Source organism: Vombatus ursinus, unplaced genomic scaffold (genome assembly GCF_900497805.2).
Source record: "Vombatus ursinus unplaced genomic scaffold, bare-nosed wombat genome assembly UNPS02014932.1, whole genome shotgun sequence".
NCBI classification, from domain to species: domain Eukaryota; kingdom Metazoa; phylum Chordata; class Mammalia; order Diprotodontia; family Vombatidae; genus Vombatus; species Vombatus ursinus.
This window is the reverse complement of record NW_020954710.1, coordinates 8,088,562-8,114,511: the sequence shown is the minus strand read 5'-3', so window position 1 is coordinate 8,114,511 and position 25,950 is coordinate 8,088,562. Positions and strand designations below refer to the sequence as shown.

Below are 25,950 nucleotides of genomic sequence, written 5' to 3'. Positions count from 1 at the left end.
CACACACACACACACACACACACACACACACACACACACACACACACACACACACACACACACCCTTTCTCACCAAAGATTAATCCAAAGTCTAGTTTTAACAAGCTATGCACTACAAAACAATCAAGAAATCTCCTCTCCCTAAAAAAGTTATTATAAAAATATGTCAAGGGGAGCTGATATTCCTGTTCCCTCAAAAAGTCAGGGGCAACTGAGAAAAGAGGCCAAGGACAGTGAGAAGCTACTGCATGTATGCCCAATATAAAGTGCATGATCCTGTCTTCAAAGAAATAGCAGCAGAGAACAGAATTAAGAAGGGTAGGCAGAAGGTGGAAGTGAAGAAGTCTGAATCTTTCTTTTCTGTCCTTTAGTTTCTGATTTACTCTTTGGCCTTTTTGTGACTGTAGAAAAGGACACATGAGAGGAGTAAAGGATGTGCTTAAGACAAACAGCACCTTTCCCTTCCCCCATTTTTCCTCTTCTTTCTCCCAAAAAAAGAGCTGTGTTTGTCTGTGCAAGCCTAGTCCCAAATATGGGAGAGAGAATGTGTGTGGAAGAACAATGAGCTCTCAGCCTGGGTATTGTGTGTATGTGTGTGTGAGTGTGTGTGTATGTCTTCCCTTGGACCTCAACAACAAGGAAATCTGCAAGCCAGCTCTCCACCTAGCCTAAGATACCAAAACAAAAACTGGTTTATAATTTACAGCAGAATAAACTCAGGGAGCAAATCCAAGGAAAGAAATATTTACCCAGAAATCCAAAGATGTTTTTATTATCACACAGATCTATTCTCTCTCCCTTCCTCACCAACAGCCTGAGAATGAACAAGCCAATGTACACAAGACAAAAAAAGGTCTTCATTTCAAATTGAAAGCAATTATTAAAGGTGTTGCAAATCTAAACATATGACACAATGATTTGTATAACATGAAAAGGTCTGTTGTGCAAACTATGAAGTTTTCCTTTCACTAGTTATCTATTTTTTCTTTAATAAGAAAACAAAAATGCTTTAGATAAGGCTATTTCAGGATTCTTTCTTTCAAAAGTACTTTCTAAAATGCACCTTAAAATAGTAACACATACTGAAACATTTAAAGCACCCAGTTCCTCAAGGACACATATTTTGCTTGTCAATGTTATAAGTCTGTAATCCAGAAAAAATGCAAGCAAACCTTGGAAAAAAGGCAGAGGCGAATGACAATTCAACAATGAATCATTTTGTTTTCTTCTTAGCAACTTCTAAAACAACCAATTTCAAATGAAATGCAATATTATGTCTCTCTCCCATCCAATACTGTGGGGAAGTACTTATGTTCTTTCCATGTCCTTTCATTAAAACACAAACTAGAAGATACCACCTCCAAAAACAGAGCAAAACTGAAATATGACAGCGAGGTTTTTATTTAGATGTATATGACTGCTGACTCTGTATTATGTACAAATCACACAAAGCAGACAAAAAATTTAAAGATACAGTACAAAGGGCAAACTGTCCCCAGACTCTCCACATTCATTCAAGATATTCCCAGGCTGAATCATTTGGTTCCTTTTCCTCCCACAGGTCACAGTGATTCAGTCACAGAAAATAATTCAACCACCGACATCTAAAACAAGAGCAAGGAAAAAGGAGCAAAAGAAGGGAAAAGGAAGCGAGTGGCAAAGATACATAGTTACTTTCCCCTCGATTAGGCCAGATGAAGTCCTTTGCCCTTTCCTCCCTCACAATGGGTCATCCCTGTATCTTCTTCACTTTCTCCAACTTACAGAATTCAGACACCAATTCAGAAACATAGCCCACCAATCTGGGGTTCCCACAGTCCAAGTGATTTACTCCCAGGTCTCTTTCTCCCCCACCCAAGGACCCCTCCCCAGCTCCTCGGGTGGGGTGGGAGGTCCAAAAACAAGGAGGCGGCGAGTTAGGGACTTACCTTTCCCTAATGTCCTACACCATTCAAAAGGGATTTTTGGTGTGGCCCAGCTGCCTCTGAAAGTTGAAAGGGGAGGGGGGTTAGGAGTGGGGGGGGGTAGTAATGTCTGGTTCAGGGGCAGCTTGTGGGAACCGAGCTGGCAGGCTAGGAAAGGGGAATGAAGGGGTCTGTCGGGAGTGCGGGAAGGGAAGAGAGCGGTGGGGTGCAGCCCCCCTTCCCTTGATCTTTAATGAGGTTTTAAACTAAGCCCCCCCCCTTCTCTCGGGGCTCGGGCAGCCCAGAGGGATGGATGCTTCAGAGGCAAGGCTCCAGGAGCATGTCTTGTGGTTGGTTTCCTGGGGGAGGGGAGACGGGGGGGGTCTCCCCGGGAGGATGCAGAATGTGACGGGGGGGTGATGGGGAGGATTATTTTTGGGGGGGGCCGGCTTTTTCTTTCTTATTCTTTCTTAGACCAGGAGGGAAAATGAGGCAGAGACAATGTAGGAGAGAGGAGGAGGGAGGAGGAAGAGGAGGAGGAGGAGCTGGAGGGAGGAAGGAAGGAGGCGGGGGCCACTAAAGGAACCACACTGAGGGCGAGTGTCCCAGCGCGCGCGCGAGCGCGCGCGCGTGGAGAGAGGGCGTGCGGGGCGTGCGTGGGCGCGAGCGTGTGCGGCCGGCGGGCGGGCGAGCGGCGGCGGCTGGGGCGGCTGGAGCGGAGGCAGCGGCTGGGGCGGCTGGGGCGGCTGAGGCGGCCGGGGCTGAGGTGGCTAAAGCGGCGGCGGCGGCGGCGGCGGCGGCGGCTGAGGCAGCACCAGACCCTGCCCTCCCCCCGCCCCCGCCCCCCAGCGCGCGTCTGCCCAGACCGGCCCACCTCCCAGTATCGAGCCTCCGCATTGGCCCAAGCCGGGCCCATGACCCGCGAGGAGGCTGGGCCAGCAGAGGGAGGAGGGGACGAGGGCTCGGGATGGGACGGGATGGCGGCGGCGGCGGCTCTTCTCGTGAAAAGAGAGGAGAGAAACCGACCGAGAGGGGAGAAGAGAAAGGGGGAAAAAGAAAGAGACGTAGGAGAGAAGAGCGGGGAGAGCCACGGACTCCAGGGCTCGTGCTTGCGGGCTGGAGCCCTGAGCTGTCTGCCGGGGAGGGGGGAGGGGCCCCTCCCTCCTGGTTCTGCTCAGCTCCGTTCCTCCCTCCTCTTCGGGAGGGGGCGGAGCTGACCTCGTGTGCTCACCTCCTTAAACACCACCCCCGCCCCCCAGCACACAAGCACTCGTTCTCGCCTTCCCAGTAGCCCGCCTAGCCCAACCCCCCCGCAACCAACCGCTCCTCCGCTCCTTGGGGGGGGACGTGCCTCCAACCCCCCCCCGAAAAAAACCACCAGGCAAGTCAAGACTGAAGAGATTTGTTCACTACACCCGCACGGCACCCCCGCAGGGAGGGGTGGGCTGGGGGGGCGCCGTGAGGGGAGGTCTATGGAAAAGCAAACGCCCCCCCCCAAAAAAAAAACATCTTAGAGAAAAAGATTGAGATGAGATTTCTTGAGTTCTTCTCTACCCAGGAGTAAGGACTGGGTTATGACTTTATGAGGAGGGGAAGAGTGAAGGAAAAGGTCCCTTTCCCCTTCCCCCAGGAAAAAAATATCCCACAGAGAAAAAAAAAATTTTTCCGCGCCACCTCCTCCGGTTGAGGAGTGGATTTTGTTTTTATTGGGAGCAAATATGTTGAAAAACTCGGGATGCACCTCCAAAAACACCTCCCAGAAAACCTTTGGAGATGAGGAATTTATTGGCTTTCCCTTAGAGAAGGGAGGGGTGGGTTTTGTTTTTATTAGAGTAAGTGGGATGGATGGGGAGAGGTCTGTTGGAAAAACTAAGAGCAAAGCCTTCCCCTCCCCCCTCAAAAAGGCACTAAGGAGGTTCAACCATTGTTGAGATTCCTTGATTGCCCCATTCTGGAGGAGTGAAGGATGGGTTTTGTTTGCTTCAGAAAGGATAACCCCACTAAATTAAAAAAATAAAAAGTCAAAAAAGATAAAAAGCAGAACTCAGAATATGGTAGATTGGTTGACCACCTTCACCTCACGAGTGAAGGATGGCTTTTAGAGGGGAGAAGTTCTGCTGAAATCAATGTTGAGATGGAAACCCTCAAAATACAGCCCCCAGACCTAAAAAGAGCCCCATTTCTCCCCTCCAAAAAGAAAAAAAAAAAACACACATGAAGCCAAATTCAAAAGATCACAAGCTTGTTGATTTGTCCCTCTCCCCTGCAAAAAGTGGCTTTTGTTTTCAATAGAGGAACTTCTGTTGAGATATGGGGGCAGCCCTCCAAAATAGAACTATACCAGAAAGAGGAAAACTCCGGAGATGGAGATACTGCTTGATTTTTGCTCAAGAGGAGCTAGCGAGGAAGTGTGTTTTGTAGGTATGGGAAAAGGTCTGCTGAAATGCTGGAGAGAAATACTCCCTACCAAAAAAAAAACCACACACAACAAACAGGGCACAATTCAGGGACAGATTCACTTATTGTCCTCCACACACCTGGGTGAGGAGTGGGTTTTGTTTTTATTAGGGAAAGGGCTTTTGGGAAACAGCCTTAAAAAATGCTTTCCGCAGCCCCTAAAATTAACCTCATCCCCAAAAACGGAAAAACCGATACAAAACATAACTCAGAAGATAGGAGATTTGTTCTCACTCAAAGGGCCAAAGAACAGATTTTTGTCTCTAACTGGGGTGTAGGTGGGGTTTAGGGTTGAAAAGTCCACAATAGAAACCACCACACAGAAAAACTCAGAAGATGTGAAAGTCAATCCACACTGAAAGGAATGTGAGATGGAGTTTGTTTTATTAGAAAGGATTATAAGATCTATTGAAAAGCTGGAGGTGGGGTAACCCCTCCAAAAAAAGAAAGAAGGAAACACTACAAAGAAAGAGTCAAGAAATGGAAGACCCATTGATCATTGAAATGTGTGAGGGTTTTGCTTTCATTAGTTTAAGGAGAAGCCATTTTTAGGTAATATTCCCTTTAAAAGCTGCAGAGAAAGAAAAAAAAACTAAGGAGGCAGGCAATTCTTTGATTGCTCCCTTCAGAGGAGAGAGAGATGGATTTTGTTTTGATTTGGAGAACTTGTGTAGAAAATCTTAGACCCTGCAAAACAGCCTTCACACTCTTCCCCCCAAAAAAACAGGCTTTCCTTAACAACCACAATGAAAACTTAGATGGAAGAAATCTGCTGAAAGGAATGAGGGGTGTGTTTTTTGTTTTTGTTGAGGTGGGGTGAGTTCTGATGAAAAGCTAAGGCATGTCCCAAAAAAATGCCACTCAAAAAGCGCCACACATAAGGGGCAGCTAGGTGGCACAGTGGATAACTCACCGGACCTGGAGTCTGAAGGACTTGAGTTCAAATGTGGCCTCAGACACTTGCTAACTGTGTGACCCTGGGCAAGTCACTTAATTGCCTAGCCCCACCCCACAAAAAAATATCACACAGTAAAATTCAGGAGATGAAAAATTCATTAACTGCACAATCACAAAGAAGTAAGAACAAATTTTGTTTTGGGGGAATTGAAGAAAGAAAGTCTATTAAAAAACCAGGGCGGGGGGCAAAAAAAAAAACCCAGGGCACAGAGGACAACTAGAGAGATGGGATGCTTACTGAGAGAACTGAGGGTGGATTTGATTTTTCTTAGGGGAAGGTTTTTTTGGTAAACCCCCCCAAAAAATGGAGACCCTTGCCTTGCGGGAGGGGGCAATCAATGAATCATCTGAGTTTTACCGGTGTGATGGTTTTCACAGGGTATTTTGGGGGAAGCCCCCAGGTTTTTCATCAGAACTCACCCCACCTCAATGAAAACAAAAATATACCCCTCACTCCTTTCAGCAGCTTTCTCTCATATAAGTTTTGCAGTGTGGTTGTTAGGAGAAGGCTGTTGGGGGTGGGGGTACCCTCATATTTTCCACATGCCTTCTCCAAATCAAGACCCATCTCTTACTTCTCTGAGGGGAGCAATCAGAGAATTGCCTACCTCCTTAGATTTTTTTTTTGTGCAGATTGTTTTGGGAGTGTATTACCTACCAACTTTTAAAGAGACCACCCTTCAGACTCTTTGCCTAGTAAAAACAAAACCCTCACTCAATCTTCCTCCCTCCTTATGGGAGGGGGTGTTTGTATTAGGGGATTGGAGGAAAGGCTACTGAAAATCTAAGGTGGTACCTAAAACAGTTCCCCCAAATCATTAAACAGCAAAACTCAGGTGTGAATTTCACCAACTGAAAAGAGTGTTGAAAAGCTAGGGGGAAGCTTCCCACAAAAAATGTCTAAAAAAATAAAACAAACACCACTGTACACTGTAAGACTAATAAACTGTGAGATTCACCGAGAAGAGTAAAACATAGGTTTTGGTTTTATTTGAAAGGGTAAGAGGTCTTTTGAAAAGCTGAGGGGGAAACCTGTCCCCTCCAAAAACTCCACCATCATGCAGACCAAAACTCGGAAGATGGAGTATTTGTTGCCCTCTCTGAGAAGTGAGAGGTGGATGGTGTTTTTATTGGGGGAAGAAAAAGATATTTTTGAAAATCTGAGAGGACAATTGACCCCTTTCCCACCCATCCCCCAAAATCATACATTCACTGAGAGAAGTGGGCTAGGTTTAGTTTTTATTGGGGTGATGGTGAAGAGGAGAAGGTATTTTGGTAAGGGGGAATGGTGTACTGTGTAACTAAGATACTGCTTCATTCCTGAGCTACTTCTTACAGCCTCAGAAACAGCCCAGGTGGGAGGGGTGGAGAAAGCTTTCTCAGGGAGAGGTGAAAGAAGGATTTCAGGTTTGGTGGTTTGGGGGAATTTGCTTGTTTATTTTACAACCTAAGGAAACATCCTTGTGTGAGTCCAGCCTTTCCTTTCTTTGCCCTGTGCTTCTCTTGGTTCTCAAATAGACTTTCTGAAAAGGGTGTGTAAATCTTGAGGACAAGCGATCTGGGCAGCCCAAACAGCAAGGCGCCACAGTCTCTGTCCTGGGCTCCTGAAATCTAACCAAATTTATTCAAAGGCTGGTCAGTAGGCAGGTAACATGGAAGGAAGCCTTTTACTTCAGAAGCTTCGGGGTAAAATGACGAATCTAGCCGCTAGCTTTGACAGGAGCTGACTGGACAATGTACAAAAAGCAAAACTGACCACTTCGAGTTTTATTTCTACATAGAAGGGAAAGGTCAGAAGCAGCTCTACCTCCAGCTGAGTACCTAGGAGATTTGGGACCAGTCCCTTTCTAGCTCTATGCTAGGAACCTGAAAAAATGAAGAAAATAATATTTGACATGTTTTTTCATCACTTTTCTTTCAATCTTTGAAGAACTCAATTCCTAGCCCCATTTCAGGGACCACACTAAGTTTCTTTAGTTATCTAGAGGTGTGTGAAAATTCTCAGAACTAATTTTACTTAAACATTTTAAAGCATTAATTTATACCAAATAGCACTTTTTTTAAAGTGTCATGTTTGTTTTTTTAAAAGGGGTATGCCATTTCTAAAAAATGTGTGCAATAACTATTTCATGGTGTTATTAAAAATGTACAAAAAGAATTTCTAAAATTTCACATTCCATGTACTATATTTTATAGCCATTGGAAGAATTTTAATTAAAAACAAAATTCCAATGAACAGGATTTGAAATCTAGTTCATCGATTCAACAAAATCTATATTGAATACTTACTAAATTCAGGGCTCTGGGAGAAGTCCAGTGTAAATTAGTCCATTATTGATTGAAAATGTGCGGGTAAACCTTTATTAGGCATGTTTTGGTTGCTATACAATGCATTCTTATTTTAGTACTTGTGATCCATATATAAGAGGGTAATTCAGTGATAGCACATATTTCAAACAAAAATTCTGTGTTCATTTATTTCTAATCAAAATGTTAATTCGCTCTTTGGCAGCACTACTCAGGTTATAATTTCCACATTCAACAGCTTCTAACTTTCAAGAAACAATTTAGCCTAATAGATCATTGGACAATGAACCAGGAGATCTAGGAATAAGTCAATTTTACCACTAAGCTTTCTGGGAGACTTCCAGCAAATAACCTCTCTGCTGCAATTTCCTCAGCTATAAAGTGGAAACACTAATACATGTTCTTTACATAGCTCACAGTGTTCATATAAGAACTGAATTTAAAGAAAATAATAAAATCAATAAAATGCTTTGAGCATGCTGGATTTAGGTGGAACTATTTAACATCCATTTGAAAATAATAAAATGAAAAGAGCATTTGTCCAATCACTCTAATTTCAATGATATCTACATGTAAAAGAAGCACTATTTCTACTCTAGGTTAAACTATATAGTTCTGGAAGGGATATTATTCTATGAGGATGCCTCTGGAGTAGGCATTATGTATGTGTTATCATTTAGTTGAGAGGTTTGAGAACTACTTTGGGAAGAAACAGTGCAGCAATCCTTAGTGATTAATACTAATTTTGCTCACTCATAAAGATGCAGCGGTAGAAGTATCTGAAATTGAGATACTTCCTAATTATGTACCAAGTATAACTGAAAGGCATCATGGTTATGCACACAGCAAATAAGCTCTTCCTCCCCCCCCCCCCCTGCCTTAGGCAATTGAGGTTAAGTGACTTGCCCAGGGTTACCCAGCTAGTAAATGTCAAGTGTTTCGTCTGAGGCAGGATTTGAACTCAGGTCCTCCTGACTTCAGGGCCGGTGTTCTATCCACTTTGCCACTTAGCTGCCCCAAAATAAACTCTTTTTAACCTTGCAATCACACATAGACAGCTAGGTAGAGCAGTAGATAGAGTGCCAGGCCTGACATCAGGGAGACTCGGCTTCATGAGTTCAAATCTGCCCTCCGACACTTACTAGCTATGTGACCCTGGGCAAGGCACTTAGCCCTGTTTGCCTCAGTTTCCTCATCTATAAAATGAGCTGGAAAAGGAATGGCAAACCACCCCAGTATCTCTGCCAAGGAAACCCCCAAAGGGGTCACGGAGAGTTGGACATGAGTGGAAAATGGCTGAACACACATACACACACACAATCACAAATAATGTAGCCCAGTGAAATGCCACAAGACCAATTGGCCACAGTTTTACATCCTTTTCCAGGATCTAAAAAATACTTAGCTTAACAAATGTAGTCATTTCCCCCACTACCACTACCACCAAGTTGGGTGGGCTTACTGAAGTCTATTAAATGTAGTTCAAAAACATTTATTAAGTGTCTTCTATATGCAAGGTACTGTGCCAAGTGTTAAGAATACAAAGTCCACAATTTAATAGATCCTACCCTCAAGTAGCTTACATTCTACTAAGGGAATTACATCAGGTGCCCAGATAAGGAGATATAGTATCAGGAGATGGCAGGGCGTTGCTTCTGGGAGAAGATACTCTGTATCTCCTACCACCTGAACAGGAACAGGCTCTTTCTGTTGGCCATGTATCCAAAACAGGCCACACTTCAATACTACTAGTCTAAGATATTCTCACTGTCTTTCCAGCTGCGTTCAGGAATTGAAGGCCCTGTTTACCCCCAGCATGGATACTTTGAACTAAGCCAAGTGGGAGAAAAATGCTGCCTTCTTCACCAGTCAGGCCTTTTGGACCTGAAACAGATTTGGAGTTTTGGTCTGTTTTGTTTGTTCCTTTCAGTTCTAGGCACAGGTGATAGAGTCCCTCGGGACCTTGGAGGTGGGACTCATGGCTGGATGTTGCTAGCAGTCCAGCAGGGAAACCCAGAACACCTAAGAGTACAGGAAGGCTTTGCACTTGGATTTTACACTTTGTGGAACCATGCCATATAGGACCTGAGTTTAGCTGTAAATCTATTCCCCCTCCCCTCCCTAGAGACTGAGATAGCAGAAAAAATTATGCCCCTTTCCAGGTATTGGGGTAGATGTTTGAATATTTGCAAATATCTTTAAAGTAAATATTCCTTCATAAAAGCTAATCTGATTAAGTGGTTAAATGAAACTGGGATGCAAGGGACCCCTAAAATACAGGGAATAAAATCAGTGGGGACTTGAGTCAATGACAATGGTACCAGGACCCCCCCATTACCTTTTGTGTACTAGAGAACCCTGGGAGATAGATACAATGTAACACACAAATACAGAGGAAATACGGGAGACCAAGAACATTAAAAACAGAGGGCATGTGGAAAGGTGTCGTGTATGTAGGAAGAGGCATGTGAGCACTGAAGGAAGCTAGGAGGAGGTGAGGAAGAAGTGCGTTCCAGGTGAGGTGGGGAAAGCCTGAGGGGGGAAAAAGCACAGAGTCTGGACAAATAAAGTTGTATATGGGAAACAACTAGGAGACTATTCTCAATAAGCTTTAGAAAACATAAGTTGCTTTCTTGATTCTTAAAACATGAGAAGGTACATTTGAGACTTTATTATAAAGTTTCTATACTACATCATAGAAGCAAAATCAGAACTAGCTTCCCTGTGCAGAGGGACACAGTGGATATCATATCTGCACCCCAGAGATGTCAGTTTCCTTGAACACATGGATTATTGTCCCCTGGTAACTATCCTTAATAATTCACCCAAAGAACTCAAGCTTTAAAACAAGTGAATTATTCTTGCCTTAAATGCCTCAAGCAGACCTACTGTATTCTAACAACCTTGTAACATACTTCAGCCTTCATGAATTTCCTGTTCCTGTGCATTTTCCCTGAAAATAGTTTCCAAATTTCTGTAGTGCAAAAATGGGCCAATAATGAGCTTCAGCTCACCTTCAATTACATTTATTCAGGTTGAACGATTGAGCAGCTTCCATTCCTCTCTCAGTGCTCTCCTGGTGATCATGCCACTGCCAGCTCTCACTATGCATTTACTAACAATGTATTTGCGCTTTATAATTTGTTGTAAAACAGAATTGTTCCCGTCTCCAACCTTTTCCCTCAGGGCAGATAAGTAACATCTGGATAGCATTCGGAAGTTCGCGCAGTGAGCTGGAATGGAGAAATGGGTGATTATTGGGTTTGTTATAGAAGGCGTGTGCATGTGTGTGCACAGAGATGAAACAACTTTTCAAAAAAAGGAACCAAAACAGAAAGCCTTTCTTTGCTTGAATATGATTCTGATTATGGGATGTGATAAATGGATCTATACAGTTCTATATGTCGATTTTAGTTTATTTCATCCAGTGTAAAATTGGGTCTGGCTAACATGTTACAGATCTCAAAGGAAAACTCTGGTATTGCTAAAATTGGCATCAGTGATTCAGTGGAACTGACACTCTTCCCTTTCGAGTCAATGCTTAGCAAATGCCACAACATGTTGTCTGGGGGCACTAGGCTGTTGTCTTTCACGTGAAATTTAAACCCAACATTTGACTCCTGACCACTTGCAGTTATTAAAAAAAAAAATCTCAGAGGACTTTGCATAAGAATGGAGGTGGGGAGGTGGGATGTCCTGGCCAAATTCCAACTTTGATAATTAACAGTCATCCTCTTTAGTCTTCCTGCCACTTCAATGAGACGTAATATTCCACAGTTCCTGTTATAAACAGCTGTGTACTGTTAACTGTGTGCTGCCAAATAGCTAGTGAATTCCACCCTAGAGGAAGTTGCATTTCAAAATGAATATCTTCTCCCACATATTTATAAATCACTTAGGTATACTTTGGCAGAAAGGTATTGTTTTCTAAATATATTAGGAGCATAATAAGCAAGGACTTATAAATTATCTACAAGCCTTGTTTATAGATGTAAATGCCATCTGAGAAGAATATGAATCACATAATAGCTTAAGAAATGGGGGGGAGATTCTTTTCTGATACAGATAAGTTTATTTTGCAATTAAAGAATAAGGAAACAGTTTCTAATATTTTTGCTCTAAGATTCACAATTAGTTGCCTTTTCAAATCTGGTTCATGGGTAGAAATGACCAAAAAAACAGATATGAGAAAAAAAGGAGGTGGACCAATTATGCATTGAGAGTAAAGGATAACAGATGGACAGCCTGAATGCTACCCTGGGATCCACCAAATGTGAAAAGAACTGGAGGAAGGCCTGCAGCATGTTGGGTGAATCCCCTATGAAGAATTTAGGGAAAGATCTGGACAAGAGTCTCACAGGATGCGACGGCGTGAATGAGTTGTCGTTTGCATGAACAAAGTATCCACATCAGTGAGATCACAAATATCATGCTTTAAAAAGTCTTTGTTTTGGTTTTCTCTAAAAGCTGTAGGGATAGTCCTTCAGTTTGACAGCTTTATTCTGAAGAACCCTCACCTTTTCAAAGCATAAAAGCAATGCACAGAGTGCAGGGCCTTGAATTAGAAAGACTCATCTTCCTGACTTCAAATCTGGCCTCAGAAACTTACTAACTGTGTGAGCCTGGGAGTAGGTCATGACTGAAATGACTCAACAACAAAAATCAGCAAAATGTTTGCTATATATTTCATCGGATTCCAATTAATTTCCCTTATGGACTGAGAGGGGAAAAGCATTTATATGGTGTCTACTATGTACTAGGCGCTGTCATAAGAGCTCTTTACCAATATTTGATCTTCACAACAACCCTGAGAGGTAGGTGCTATTATTATCCCCATTTTACAGTTGAGCAAACTGAGGCAAACAGAGGTTAAGTGGTCACATAGCTAGTAAGTGCCTGAGACCAGATATATCCAGTCTTCTTGACTCTGGACCCAGGGCTGTATCCACTGTGCTACCAGCTGTCTCTGGTGTAAAAGCTTCCTAATTGGTCTCCTTGCTTGCAATCTCTCCCTTCTCTGTCCTTTGCAGAGCTACCAAAATAATCTTTCTAAAGCACACAGGCTAATGATGTTGCTCCCCTGCTCCAGAATCTTCAGTGATTTCCTATTGACTCTGAGAAAAAATAAAAATCCACCTGTCATGTCATTCACATTCTGATTCCCGTCTACCTTTCTAGGCTTATTTTTACACTGCTCTCCTTTATGTTCTAGACAAATTAACCTATTTGTTGCTCTTTAAATTTAGCATTCCATCTCCGGCCTACATGTCTTTGCACAAGTACGTCCTCATACCTGAAGTGCACTCCCTCCTCATCTCTACCTATTCAAACCCCTAACTTTCTTGAAGAATCAATTTCTATGTCACCTCCTACAGAAAGCCCTTACTGATCCTCCTAACAAATTGGAGGGAGTGCACTTCAGGTATGAGGATGTACTCGTTATGGACACTAATTGTAGTCAGAAAGACCTGGGTTCAATATCCACGTGGTACGCATGCTAGCTGTATGACCCTACACAAGTTCCTTTAGCTCTCAGTGCTATAGAGAACCAAGACCAAAAGTTGCAGAAAAAGTGCCAACTTGGTAAAGGGAGTTTCCTCACCTGGGGGTGCCCTATACCAATGAAATTACAGGTTCAGTCTCTACTCTTTGTACATAAAGAATGTCCTTAGTCCATAAATGTGAGGACAGCAATGGTAAGGCCAAGCAAATTTATATTGGCTCTAATTTCAAATGGCAGCTTATGACCTAATGAATTCACATTTCATAGGATCTAGAACTAGAAGATACTTTCTATATTTAGTGCAAATCCTTCATCTTAAAAAGGAGGAAACTGAGACCCAGAAAAGTTAAGAGAATATGGCCTAAAAATGATAAATGTTGGAGAACATGTGGGAAAAATTGGGACTCTAATGCACTGTTGTTGGAGTTGTGAACTGATCAAACCATCCTGGAGAACAATTTGAAACTATGCCCAAAGGGCAATCAAACTATGATTTTGATTTGATCCAGCTATACCACTACTAGGTCTGTATCCCAAAGAGATGCAAAGCAGGGGAGGGCAGGGAGAGGGGGAGAGGGCCCACTTGTACAAAAATATTCATAGCACTTCTTTTTTGTGGTGGCAAAGAATTGGAAATTGAGGGGATGCCCATCAATTGGGGAACGGCTGAACAATTTGTGGTATATAAATGGAATAATATTGTGTTATAAGAAATTATGAGCAGGTTGGTTTCAGAAAAACCTGGAAAGACCTACATGAAGTGATGCAAAGTGAAGTGAGCAGAACCAGGAGAACATTGTACATAGTTATGGCAACGTTGTACTACGATCGACTATGAATGACTTAGCTATTCCTAACAATACAATGATCTAAGACGATTCCAAAGGACTCATAAGGAAAAAATGCTATCCACCTCCAGAGAAAGAACTAATGGAGTCTGAATGCAGATTGAAGCATACAATTTTCACTTTATTTTTTTTGTGTGTTTTTTTTCCTTTTGGTCTGTTTCCTCTTTCACAATATGACTAATATGGAAATACATTTTACATGATTGCACATATATAACCTATATGCTTACCATTTTAGGGAAGGGGGAGGTGAGGGAAGGAGGGAGAAAATTTGGAACTCAAAATTTTTAAATGAATGTTAAAATTCATCTTTACATGTAATTAGGAAAAATAAAACTTTAATAGATTTTAAGAGAAAGAGTATATGGCCTGAAATTAGCCTTAGTTTGAAAAAATAGCCTCAGTCTGATGACTTGGGCAGGTCAGAAAGCCAACCTAAAATCTAAGAGGAAGATAGATACTACAGATAAAAGAGGTTATATTGGGTCTTTCTAACTAACAATAAAACAGATGAATACCAAAACCCATTAGAAACAGCAGCATCCTGAATTGTTGCCATCAAAGCAAAGAAAGGTGCACTGCCTGAGAGATTGCACACCGACAAGGTGAGCTAGTGTTAAAGACTTACAAAATCAAAGCTGACAGCTACCCGATTGTGCTTTAGGAGATTCTCAGATAGATTAAAAGAAACAACTCTCCACCTTGGAGCCCGTAATAAAATACTAATGGGAAACATTAGAGACAAGTTTTTATGACAGCAGGAAAACACTCCAATCTTCCATTTCTGTACAGACTATATAGAATCTCAGAGCTGGACAGGAATTCAGACGCTGTCGAGTTCAACTTGCACTTGACTGAAAAGCTCCTCAACAATATTTCCAACCAAAGGTCAGCCCATCAAGTAGTCATCTCAGAGATGAGGCAAAACCTCCGACCTTGAGTCAGGAAGAAGGAGCACCAGTGCAGACATTCATTTTTCTGATCAGAATTAGATAACTGACTGTCACCCTTTGCTCACCAAGTAACATTTCCTTTGTCTTCTACAAGATGTCCCATTCTAGAAGCAGAATTTAGCTAGATTCAGTTCAGAAAATAACTTTAGTATAGTACTCACAAGGCACTCTCACTTAAGTGCTATTGTCCAACAAAACCTCTATCACCCATTGTGCAGAAAACATTTAGGGTCACCATGACCTTCAACCTCATCTGTCTCAGCGTGACTAACCAGCTAGTTACATAGGATGGTTCCCAGCTGATCATTTTTGTGAAGTCAATCCAAAGTCTACAGATAGCTGGCTTCCTAGGAGACTTCCTTCAATGACATCAACAAATTAAGTGTCAGGGAAATCAATGAAGTCACATTCAGATAGGAAAACAAATGGTAGAGAGGCAAACTGGATGAGGGCTCAATAGCAAGGCTGCTGGTGGCAACCCTTACCTATAAGGGAAGCCAGGGAGTGAGGCTGTAGAGGCTGCTTTGTGCTTTGCAGATCTTAAGCTTTCTCCATCTGTCTGTCTGTCTGTCTGTCTCTCTATTGCAATAGAGTTTATCGTAGGAAAAGCAACTCAGTCAAGCAACTAGTACATAAGCAATGATTAGGCCTCCAGAATATAGCTAGACTTAGTTACAAAGTTACCTGACATTAGCCTTGAGGTGCATAAGATTACATTCATCTGTAAATAAGAGACAAAATAGCCTTCATGTCATCTTATTCTTTCCAAATATTATGAATTGATTCCAGAGCGCTGAATTCAGAACTATCCTGATTTGTTTTCCATTCTCATCTTTCTTGACTTCTCTGCAGCTATATGATTCTATTGACCAGATCTCTTAATGCTTTCCTGCCTCCACACCTTTACTCAAGCTGTTTCTTATCCCTACTAGAATGGCCTTTCTTTTTCCTCTCTGACTCTTGAAATACCCGTCCTCTGAAGTTAAGACAATCTGACAAACATTTATTAAGTGCCTACTATGGAAGGTGCTAAACTAGATGCAGGGATAAAAAGACAAAATGAAAAAGTCCCTGCCCTCAAGAAGGGCATGTTCTACTGGGGTTGATACAACATGTAAACTGGTAAGTATATACAATCATTTGAGAAGTGAGAAAATACTGACAGCTAAGATGAATCAGGAAATGCTTCCTGTAGGTGATGGCACATGAACTGAGTCTTAAGGAGGGCATGGAGAGGAGACAGCTAATGATGCAGTGCATAGAGCACTGGCCCTGAAGTCACGAGGGACTGAGCTCAGATCCGGCCTCAGATACTTACTAGCTATGCCACCCTGGGCAAGTCACTTAACCTTGATTGCCTTCAAAAAAGGAAGGAAGAGGGGCAGCTAGGTGGTGCAGTGGATAGAGCACCGGCCCTGGAGTCAGGAGGACCTGAATTCAAATCCATTCTCAGACCAGACTCTTGACATTTACTATCTGTGTGACCCTGGGCAAGTCACTTAACCCCAATTGCCTCGCAAAAAAAAAGAAAGGAAAAAAAAGGAAGGAAGGAAGGAAGGAAGAAAGAGAGAGAGAGAGAGAGAAAGAAAGAAGGAGAAGAAGGGATTCTATTAGGTGGAGATGAGGAGGAAGTCATTCAAGGTATGGGGGACAGCCTAACTCAGCAAACAGAGGTGGCAATTGCTAGACCAAAGAAGTAGGAGATGCAATGTTATTTGGGGAACAAAAAGGAAGTTACTTTAGCTGGAATATAAAATGCTTGCCAGGGAATAACATGCAAAAAGCTACAAAGGTAGGCTAGAGCTAAATTGTGCAGCTTCCAGGGCCCAAGGGAGGAGTTTATGTTAGATGGGGAACCACTGGGGTCCTTGAACAAGGAAGAGCTATAGTCAGACTTCTACTGTAGGCAGATTTGGGGGCAGATATGTGGAGAGTAAACGGAAAAGGAGAGAGAGAAAAAGTTGAAGGCTTCAGTTAGGAGGCTGTTTCAGTTGGCCAGAAGAGCAGTAATGCCCATCAGCTGCCAGGGCAGTGATGATAACTCTGAAATTGCAAATGTGAGTCCCTGACAGGATCATGGCACACTCAGCAGAAAGAAGGAACTTGGGAGGAGTGGGAAGGTACTGAGTTCTGTTTTGGATGGGTTCAGTTTGAGATGCCTATGAAACAGCCAGACAAGTAATAAATAAATAAATCCAGTGGTGGAGGATTAGAGCCCTGGTTGAAGCATAAACCTGGGAATCATCTGCATGGAGATGATAGTAAAAAACACTGGAGTTGATAAAATCCAGAAATAGTGTGCCAACAGAAAAGAGGGCTTGGGTCAGAACTTTGGCCAGTGAGAGAGGTGGGAGGAATGAAAGTGGAGAGGAGGCATCCATAGTCAAGGATTAGGAGTTGGTTGATCTAGCAAAGGAACTAAGGAGTAGTTAGTAGAAAATGAAGGAGTGGTCAAACATTGGAGAAGACTTTGGCAAGGGGGATAGTTTCAAGAAAACTCAGGGAAGACATGGAGGATATAGTCAATAGAATCATATGCTGCAGAGAAGTCAAGAAAAATGAGAATGGAAAACAAATCAGGATAGTTCTGAGTTCAGCGCTCTGGAATCAAGGAAAGCAGGTTCAATTCTTCCTTCATGTGACAGCCCTTGAAATTCCCAGGTAGCCATCACTCTGACCTTTTCCTCTCCCTATAGTTTCTCCTCTGCAGGCTAAATATCTCCAAGTCCCTTGATCTTCATATGGAATGCACTTGAGGCCCCTCACCCTCCTTCTTGCCTTCCTCTGGCCATTTTGCAACTTATCAATATCTTTACTAAAATATGGCACCCAGAGGAGCTACCAAGCAACTACTGTATAGTTTTGGAACAGCTATAAATATGTGAGCAGCAGTTAGACTTTCTTCCCTTTTCATAACATCCTTGTAACATATAATTCTACTAGTGAAATCATTTAGTAATATTGTAAGATCAGCTTTTTAAATTCTTGTCTATTTATAGATTGCTCATCCCAAATGTGGACCAATTCAGCTTCACCAACAATCGAATAGAGAGTATTTCCCCACAACTCTGTTTAAACAGAATTGTATCATTTTATGCTATTCTAGTAATTGAAGAAATGCAGGGGTGTAATGGGGTATTCTCACACTTGGGCAAATTCAACTGGGCAGAAAGGAAAAGAGAAACAAGTGACCACAAAAGACCCCAGGGCTGGTGGGGACAACCATCACCCCTCATACTGGGTATCTTGTCTGCCATGTGTCTCCAAGCCAGGGAGTGTATGAGCAGTATGTTCTGGTCCAGAGCAATCACTCATCTTGGTGGGGAAGGGAGAGTGGGCATAACTACCACAGGCTGAGAGGGGAATAGGGAGTGGTTCTAAGACAAAGGAAGGGAAAGAAAGGGGACATTTCTTCCCCAGGGTGTCAACAACCCCGGGTGGTACCTTTCTCATCCTAGTCTCCCCACGTCATCCCCCTCAACTGAAACAGAGAATTAGCTCACCCCACTCTTCTGCCCCATGAATGTCAGCACCTTGGGACAGAACACATCTGATGACAGATGCCTCTTTTACTAAAATTTCAAGAAATAAGATCATCAAAAAGAAAAATGAATCTTCTCCAGAATTGGAAAAATTATCAGTTTAACTGACTATGGTTTTAAGACTTTCAGATTGACACTCCTCCCTTTTCTGAATACAAACTTGGTTCTAGTATGTGGTAATTGCTTTACACTAATGTACGTGAATGAGAACCTCTTTTACTCTTGGCCCTTTCTTTCTACCTGCCTCCTGACCCAAGAATATATAGGCATGAAACAACCAATTCATTAAAAAGTCATAGGAAGACTTAATTACCTCAGCCAGACAGAGCAATTGATAAATAAAATAATGTAAGTCAGGAAAAGGAGAAAAGAGGGAATATATAGGGGTTTTTTGGCTTCCTCTTCACTATTTCTGGCTTCATGCGACAACAATGTCCTCAAATCAATCTGAGTCCTGAGTGTGCCACTGTTATTAGTGAACTATCAAGAAATCCAGGGGGAGATTGAATGGATCCTCTGTCCTCATTTTATGAGAGGCCATGGACAAGTGTCCTACAGGATGGGAAACAATTTTCACCATTGCTGAAAATACTTCCATCTATAAAAGTATGAAGTATGAGTCTTATAACCCACAGGAACATATAAAATGCTAAATATGGTCTACTTTGTAAATTTTGTAATATAAATCCTTACTGACTAAATTTAATCCTAGGTATTCAAAGTAAGATTTTCCCAAACGGAACTGAATTTTTTTGTAAAGAAATGACATTTGGTATAAAAAGTTGTTTTTATTCACGTGTCTTAAGGTTCAATTCCACAATAACCCATTACAATTGTTTGTCTCTGTGTAGTCATGTGTATTAATCAGCTATATATTTTCCAGAATAATTTCTTCTTTTATGAAGGATTCCAAGTAATGAAAATTAGCAGAGGTTGACTTGTGATTTATCAAAGCCCAGACACCATATATAGTATCAAAAGGAAAAAAAAGCTGCTTTAATTGAACAGCAGTTTAAAACAACCTATCATTTATTTTTGTGCATTTGCTATATACAATAAGAAGATAGAATGTCCATCTGTGGCACAGAAAATTGATCTTCCAAGAGATTTATTTTTCCAAGTGCTGAAGCTACAACTGACTAATGAAGGTTTTTCCCCCCTGAGTTGGATGAATTGCACATCCTTACAGATGCCTATTTATGTATTCTGTTTATGCCCTGGGAGAGTAAAAAGTAGCTCATTCTTGTTTTTTATCTGGTAAAATATCACAATTTAATTAAACTATTCGGTTCTTAGTCCAAAACAGCCTCTTTGCAATGTCACGAAAGTTATGAAATTTGTGAATAATGTCAAGGCTATTAAGAAAATAAATTATGACCATTATATATTCATATATTGTTTTACAATTCATCATTTAACTAATTTTTTCTTAAAGGATTTGTTTTAAAGATTAATTGTATGAGTTTGGCTACCTCTTAGCATTACTTATGGTAATTTTCATAAAAATCACAAATTGCACCCCATTTCTCTCTATACGCCTGTGAAAATCCTCCTCTGAGGCTTCATCTAGATAGAAGTTATCCTGATTTCTGAAAAGCTGTGACAACAGAACGCAAGCTTCACCAGGTCCTATGAAACTTTAGGAAAGGTTTTGAGTGTAGATCAAAGAATGACTTCTATGGCTATTGCCTGAGGAACACACTAAGCTCAGAAAGGCTCATCTCTAGGCAATTATTTTTTGGGGGGGTGGGGGTGTGTGCACAGCAATTCATGAGGCTGCCTATTAATGTGTGAACAGGCTGCCATATACACTGATGAACTCGTGGATCCTGAAGCAATGAGTTCTCTGCCAACTGGCTAGAGCTATACTTGGGACTGAAAGGAAGTCCCAAATGGCGGATCCTTGATGACATGCCAACTCTGCTTTTGCTCAAGAGCCACCCACCCATTATTACCAAACTCAACTCATCAAAACCAAAGTAGTATGTATTATGAGGTGGTAACCTAATTTAAGAAAAAGAAATCTTTTTTTCTCTTACTTGCTAAATCACAGAAATTTGTCATTTAAAATGGATAATAGCAAAGTCCATCAGTATTAAAGATGAATGGCATTAAAATAGAAAAAAAATATTAGCTAGTTTATGTGAATAAAATATTTTGTCTTACCTAGTTAAACTGATTGAAAGCACAAAAGTAAACTTCAAAGGGATTGTCGTTACTATTATAAAAATAAATACATACAACTTTTATAGGGCAGTTAATTGTCCCCTAGGGAAAATCTGAGCATTTAGTGGTTAGGTGCTTATAGCCAGCTCTCTGAAATACTGGCCAAGAATAAACCCATCATATAGGCAGTTTTGTAGCCTGAAAGAGAACAGACTTGTTTTTTAAAGCTATCAACCTGGGGATTCACTCATGCAAATCTAAACAACTCAAAACACAGTTCTGCATATTTATCTCAAGAAGGTATCACTCTGCAAATCTAAACAACTCAAAACACAGTTCTGTGTTTTTATCTCAAGAAGACAAGGAATTCTGAGCCATTTATGATATCAGACCACCACACCTTTGCTTCTTAGGTCTTAAGCAAGTCTTTATTCTGGGAACAAAATCTTGAAGTTAATGTATGTCAGAGAAGAGTATCATTTTGGATTTAGCAAGCACTTTTGAAGACCCCACAATGCTTTTACATATCATTAACTCACACGATATTCCTTTGGGATTGGTAAATAAACTATGCTGCATTAAGTAAGACATTATTTGAAGGGGTCGCCTTGGATTAAGGCAGCAGAATCCTTCCATTTTGCCAGAGACACAGATGCAACAAGTTTAATTAATCAGTCAGTCTCAGGCAGAGGACTGGACTTAGTGACCATAAGTAGCTCCTGACACATAAAATCTCTCTCTTCCCACTTAGATATGGTCTTCCTAAAACAATCTTTTTAAAGTTATCCATGTCTGCTGACTCAACACATGGTTCCTATGTGGAAGGCATCCAGTTATCAACTCATCTTGGCAAATAATTCATAATATGTCTTAAATATTTAGAGGATTTGTGATTTCATCAGGATATGAATACCTTTCAATCAGATCACAACTCCTGTTCATTTTAGGTCTTCATGTGTTGCTGTGATCAAAACATTAATCATCCTTAGCCAAGCCCACAGTGAACTCCTTGTAATATAAAGGATGCTTTGTGCTTAGAAAGGAGTTGAACTACCTATACAGGGGCTCAGGGTTAGACAATGGCAAGTGTTTTTAGTATCTGAGGCATAAACTTTAACCCACTTCTACCCCCGGCTTATTTCTGTTTTCTGTTAGGATCTATCTTTGGAAAAAGGCAAAATGGAAGAGACAGAGTTGTGTAAGTGGAAATAGCAGAATTAGCACAGCAAGGCAATGCTTAAACTTATGTCCTGAGCCTCAGTTTCAACATGTGTAAAATGGACATGATGATATCTATAAGTAACAAATTTACAAGGTTATTGTGAGCTTCAAACCAGATATTGCATGTAAATCTCTTTGCAAAACTTTAAGTGCTATATAGATATTATTTTAATTTTTTTATTATAAATAATTTTTTTCCTTTCTAAGGATACTACTGGCATGACTGATTTAGCAACTGTCAAGTACCCTGCTGTGCACCAACCCAGTGGACTCAGGCTAAATACTTATTGACTGACTCTTGTAGCAGAAAGTTGGTGGGAGGAAACAGAGGAAATAACAGTGATTTCTTTTTTGGTAAGATGACCATCACCAGTGGTTAGTGGCCAAAAGCTGAGTCCTTTGGTGGGAAAGCTCCCAGTAACAGAGACCTAGAGAGTTCTAGGGAGGGAGACCTAAAAGATGCTCTTTTATGGACAGAGAAAATGGCAACCTAGTTTAAAATCAATGCGATAATAAATATTCACTATTTCCCAGCAAGATTATTCTCTTGAAGTTATCTTTTTCAACTTGAATCATCACTTCTTTAATTTTGACTCAGTAGGATGAATGCCACATCTCATCTAGTTTAGAAAACTCTGTATTAAATGAATAATATAATGATAAATGAATTATTACTTAAATTGAACCATTGTATGGTCAGGAATGGAGTTCACCACAGAGACTTCTGCCAAGAGAGAAACAGAGAAAGTATAGCAGAAAAGATTTTGGTCTTTGTACAAAGACCAAGATAAACCTTCACCAGGGGACACACACACACACACACACACAGCAAATCAACAAGTATTTATTAAGAGTCTACTATGTGCCAAGTATTGTGCACAATTCTAAGGTTATTTGAGGACAAAGAATAAACCTATCCCTACTCGCAAGGAGTTTCCACTGGGGGAAGATAACAAAGATATATAAAAATACAGATGGCATAAATATAAAGTTAATAAATACAAATATATAGAAAGTAGTGGATTGGTTTGGAGGGAGGGCAGTAGTAGTTGGGGAGATCAAGAAAGGCTTTACACAGAAGATGATGCCTGAGCTGCATCTTAAAGGAAGAGATGATAGTAAGGAGGGAGTGCATTCCAGGCATGGGGGATGGCCAGTACAAAAGCCCAGAGACTTCTGATGTTTCATCTGTTCACCAACATCCACAGGTTCACAACATCTAACACACTCAGGGAAGAGTCAGGTAGGTCACTTACAAACATGTCTTTATGAAAAGCAATCCAGAAAAGAAGAGGTTGAATAGAGTTTAGAGTTTCCAAGGACCATCAAGGCTACAGGGAAAAGCTTGTTTCCTCATGAAGTACTTGTTAGATATCCTTCTACCCTCTGCAGTTCTGTAGTGTTTTCTGATCCCTTTTAGAAGTAGCGGATGGTGCCAAAAAGTTAACGTGCTATCACAGCCGCTACTCCTGCAAAATCCATACAGAAACCTGCTCACATCCTGCCGTGCAGCGCAGCACAAAGTGCAGTAGGGCACTAAATGAATTTTGCAAGAATCTCTCTTGTCTTCAGTGACTGAGTTCACTTTGAGCCAGGAGGAAAGGAGCCCAAAACAAAACACAAGGAAGAGAAGCAAGGCTCTTAAAATGTGAGTTTGTGTGTGTTCTACCTGCAGAGTGCTGCCCTTTGGGAAGACACTCATGCTGTCACTGCTCCCTTCCCCAGTCCAGTGGCACTATTATCTTTGATGAATTCATTTTAAAGAAGATATGGGAAAAATAGCTATGGGAAAGGGATTTCCCTTTGCAGATGCTACTGTTCCATTTCTTTCTCGTCCTCTGATTCATGAATTTTAGCAAGCTGATGGTTTGTATAATGAAATGCAGAATCACACAAAAACTCAGAAGTCAATCAAAGACAGGGAAAGCCTCAAGATTCTTTCTTTGGCTTCCGTGGTTTCTCATAAAATCTCAGTGCTGATGCGCTCTTGGAATAATCTAGTCAGACCTCTCAGCCCAGACAGAACTCCTCTCTATAGGAAAGGGGAAGTCGTCAAGGGGCTCTCAATCAATGTGATAAGTATACCATTCCTCCTACAGAGTATGGGCACACCCACTGGTGGGAATATAAGCAGCTAGGTGTCAAAATGGCTAGAGTGCCAGTCCTGAAGTCAGGAGGACCTAAGTTCACACTTACTAGATGTGTGACCCTGGGCAAATCATTTCACTCTATTTGCCTCAGCTTCCTCATCTGTAAAATGAGCTGGAGAAGGAAATGCCAAACCACTCCAGGATCTCTACCAAGAAAACCTCAAAAATAGGGTCATGGAGACTCGGACACAACTGAAACAATTCAACTATCCTTGTTAGGAGGAAATAGACAACTCCTGATTGGTTTTCAAAGACTGGTGCTTCCTACAAGAAGGCTAGAACTCAGAAAGACATTCTAGGATCTAAGGAAGTGCTTCTCTGTGCTGAACTTTAAAAGGAGGCTATAGACTGCTCTCAGTCTTTTTGCCTTCTTTATTTGTAGACTGACTTTTTGACCTCAGAGGCATGGTTGAAGGGATAGTGATTAACCCTTCCCCGCTCTATTCCGAAGTAACCTTGGATTTGGCCTGGAGAAGATTGCCCAGAATACTAGGATGAGGAAACCATGAACCATCACAAGCTACGAGAGAGAACCAACATGAAGCCAGTTACGATCCAGAGCCTGAAACAATAGAGGTGTTTGGAGCGGGAACCAGAGACCGATCAGACTCTGCACCACTGATCAAGTGGGAGCAGAGAAAAAAGACAGTGGCAGCCCTTTTTTCTTCCTCCCTTCCCCCTTCTCCTTCTTCACTCCAAAGAGTTTCCCTAGGCCTACTTAATCCCTTCCCTTTCAGCTCCCTATTGTCCTGTTTGGCTGTTTGAAAAGGGCAGCGGAGGATATGACAGCATTGTTCTCCTGAATGTTCAGCATTACTACAGAGCTTTTAAAATATGATAAAACCTGTTGGCCAACAAAACCGAGACTATTGATTAGATTTTACTTAATGTGGATATGTGCGGATATATATATGTGTGTGTGTGTGTGTGTGTGTGTGTGTATAATTTTATTATATAAATGTATATTATAAAATAAATATAACTACAACTTATTTTCTTTATCATTATATTATTTAATGTGAATACACAAACATATATGAATGAAAGAGAAGAGACATTTTGTCCAGTTAAGATAGCCTGGGGGGCTGGAGCAGAGAGAAGAAAAGTGTAGAGGTTGGAGTTAAATTTTTTTTTTTGGTTAAATTTTCCTAAACTCAGAGAAACACTTAGGACCAAATAAGATAAATATTCTGAGATCTGTATCCTTTCCCTTTTGTGAAAGAAATCACGAGCTCAGAAAGTCAATGGTCGGAGAGGGAACAGGTATTTTTATTCTGAGAAGCTTGGGAGGCTTGTCACTTTAGCAGGCTTCCCAAGGCCCTTCAAAAACAAGTAACATCCAAAGAGAGGAGGAGAAAGTCAAGGTGCCCTGCCTGAGCAAAGAGAGCTTTAACTGAATATGTCCAGCTAGCAAAGCAATGCCATCAGGGCCTACATCTCTCAGGAGCTTCCCCCAGGGAGTTAAACACTTTTTTCCTGTTCAGAAAACAGAGCAGAACACAGCAAATCAGATCTGTATTCTGGGCTGAGGGTACATTTTTGCATGAATGAACACAGTCCCCCTTCCCAGGAACTATCAGACAACGATTAATGGTGGCCTCTGGGGCAGAAAACACACATGCTTGCCCACACCTTTTTGAATACTGCTCAGCAACAGAAGAATTGATAGTGGACTTTCCCAGTCCAAAAAGAGGGCAACAGCTGGGACAATCTGGTAAAAGTCAATATATATGTGTATCCACAAGGCCCAAGAGAAGAGTTCCTGAACCCCAATTTCCTGCATGGAGGAGAGATTTTTATTTCCTAAGGGATGAGATCTGAGAATCTAGCCTTCTAGTTAGGCAAGGGAAAATGGTTTGGATGGTGCTATCCTCGAGGGCTGCCTTGAGAGAAACCCTACATTTGAGAGTCCTGGAATCTGGCCTTTTAGTCACTGCCTTAT

General features: G+C 41.5%; 1 protein-coding gene across 3 annotated transcripts in view; it reads right to left on the bottom strand.

The window, feature by feature from the left end:
* RERE (arginine-glutamic acid dipeptide repeats) overlaps positions 1 to 2,380 on the bottom strand; it is a 591,972-nt gene extending 589,592 nt beyond the window's left edge. For all 3 annotated transcript variants that reach the window (XM_027843796.1, XM_027843797.1, XM_027843799.1), the window contains exon 1: positions 1,929 to 2,380. The gene's annotated coding sequence lies outside the window, so the exon portion shown is untranslated. The remainder of the gene's footprint in view (positions 1 to 1,928) is intronic.
* Between the last annotated feature and the right edge of the window lie 23,570 nt (positions 2,381 to 25,950).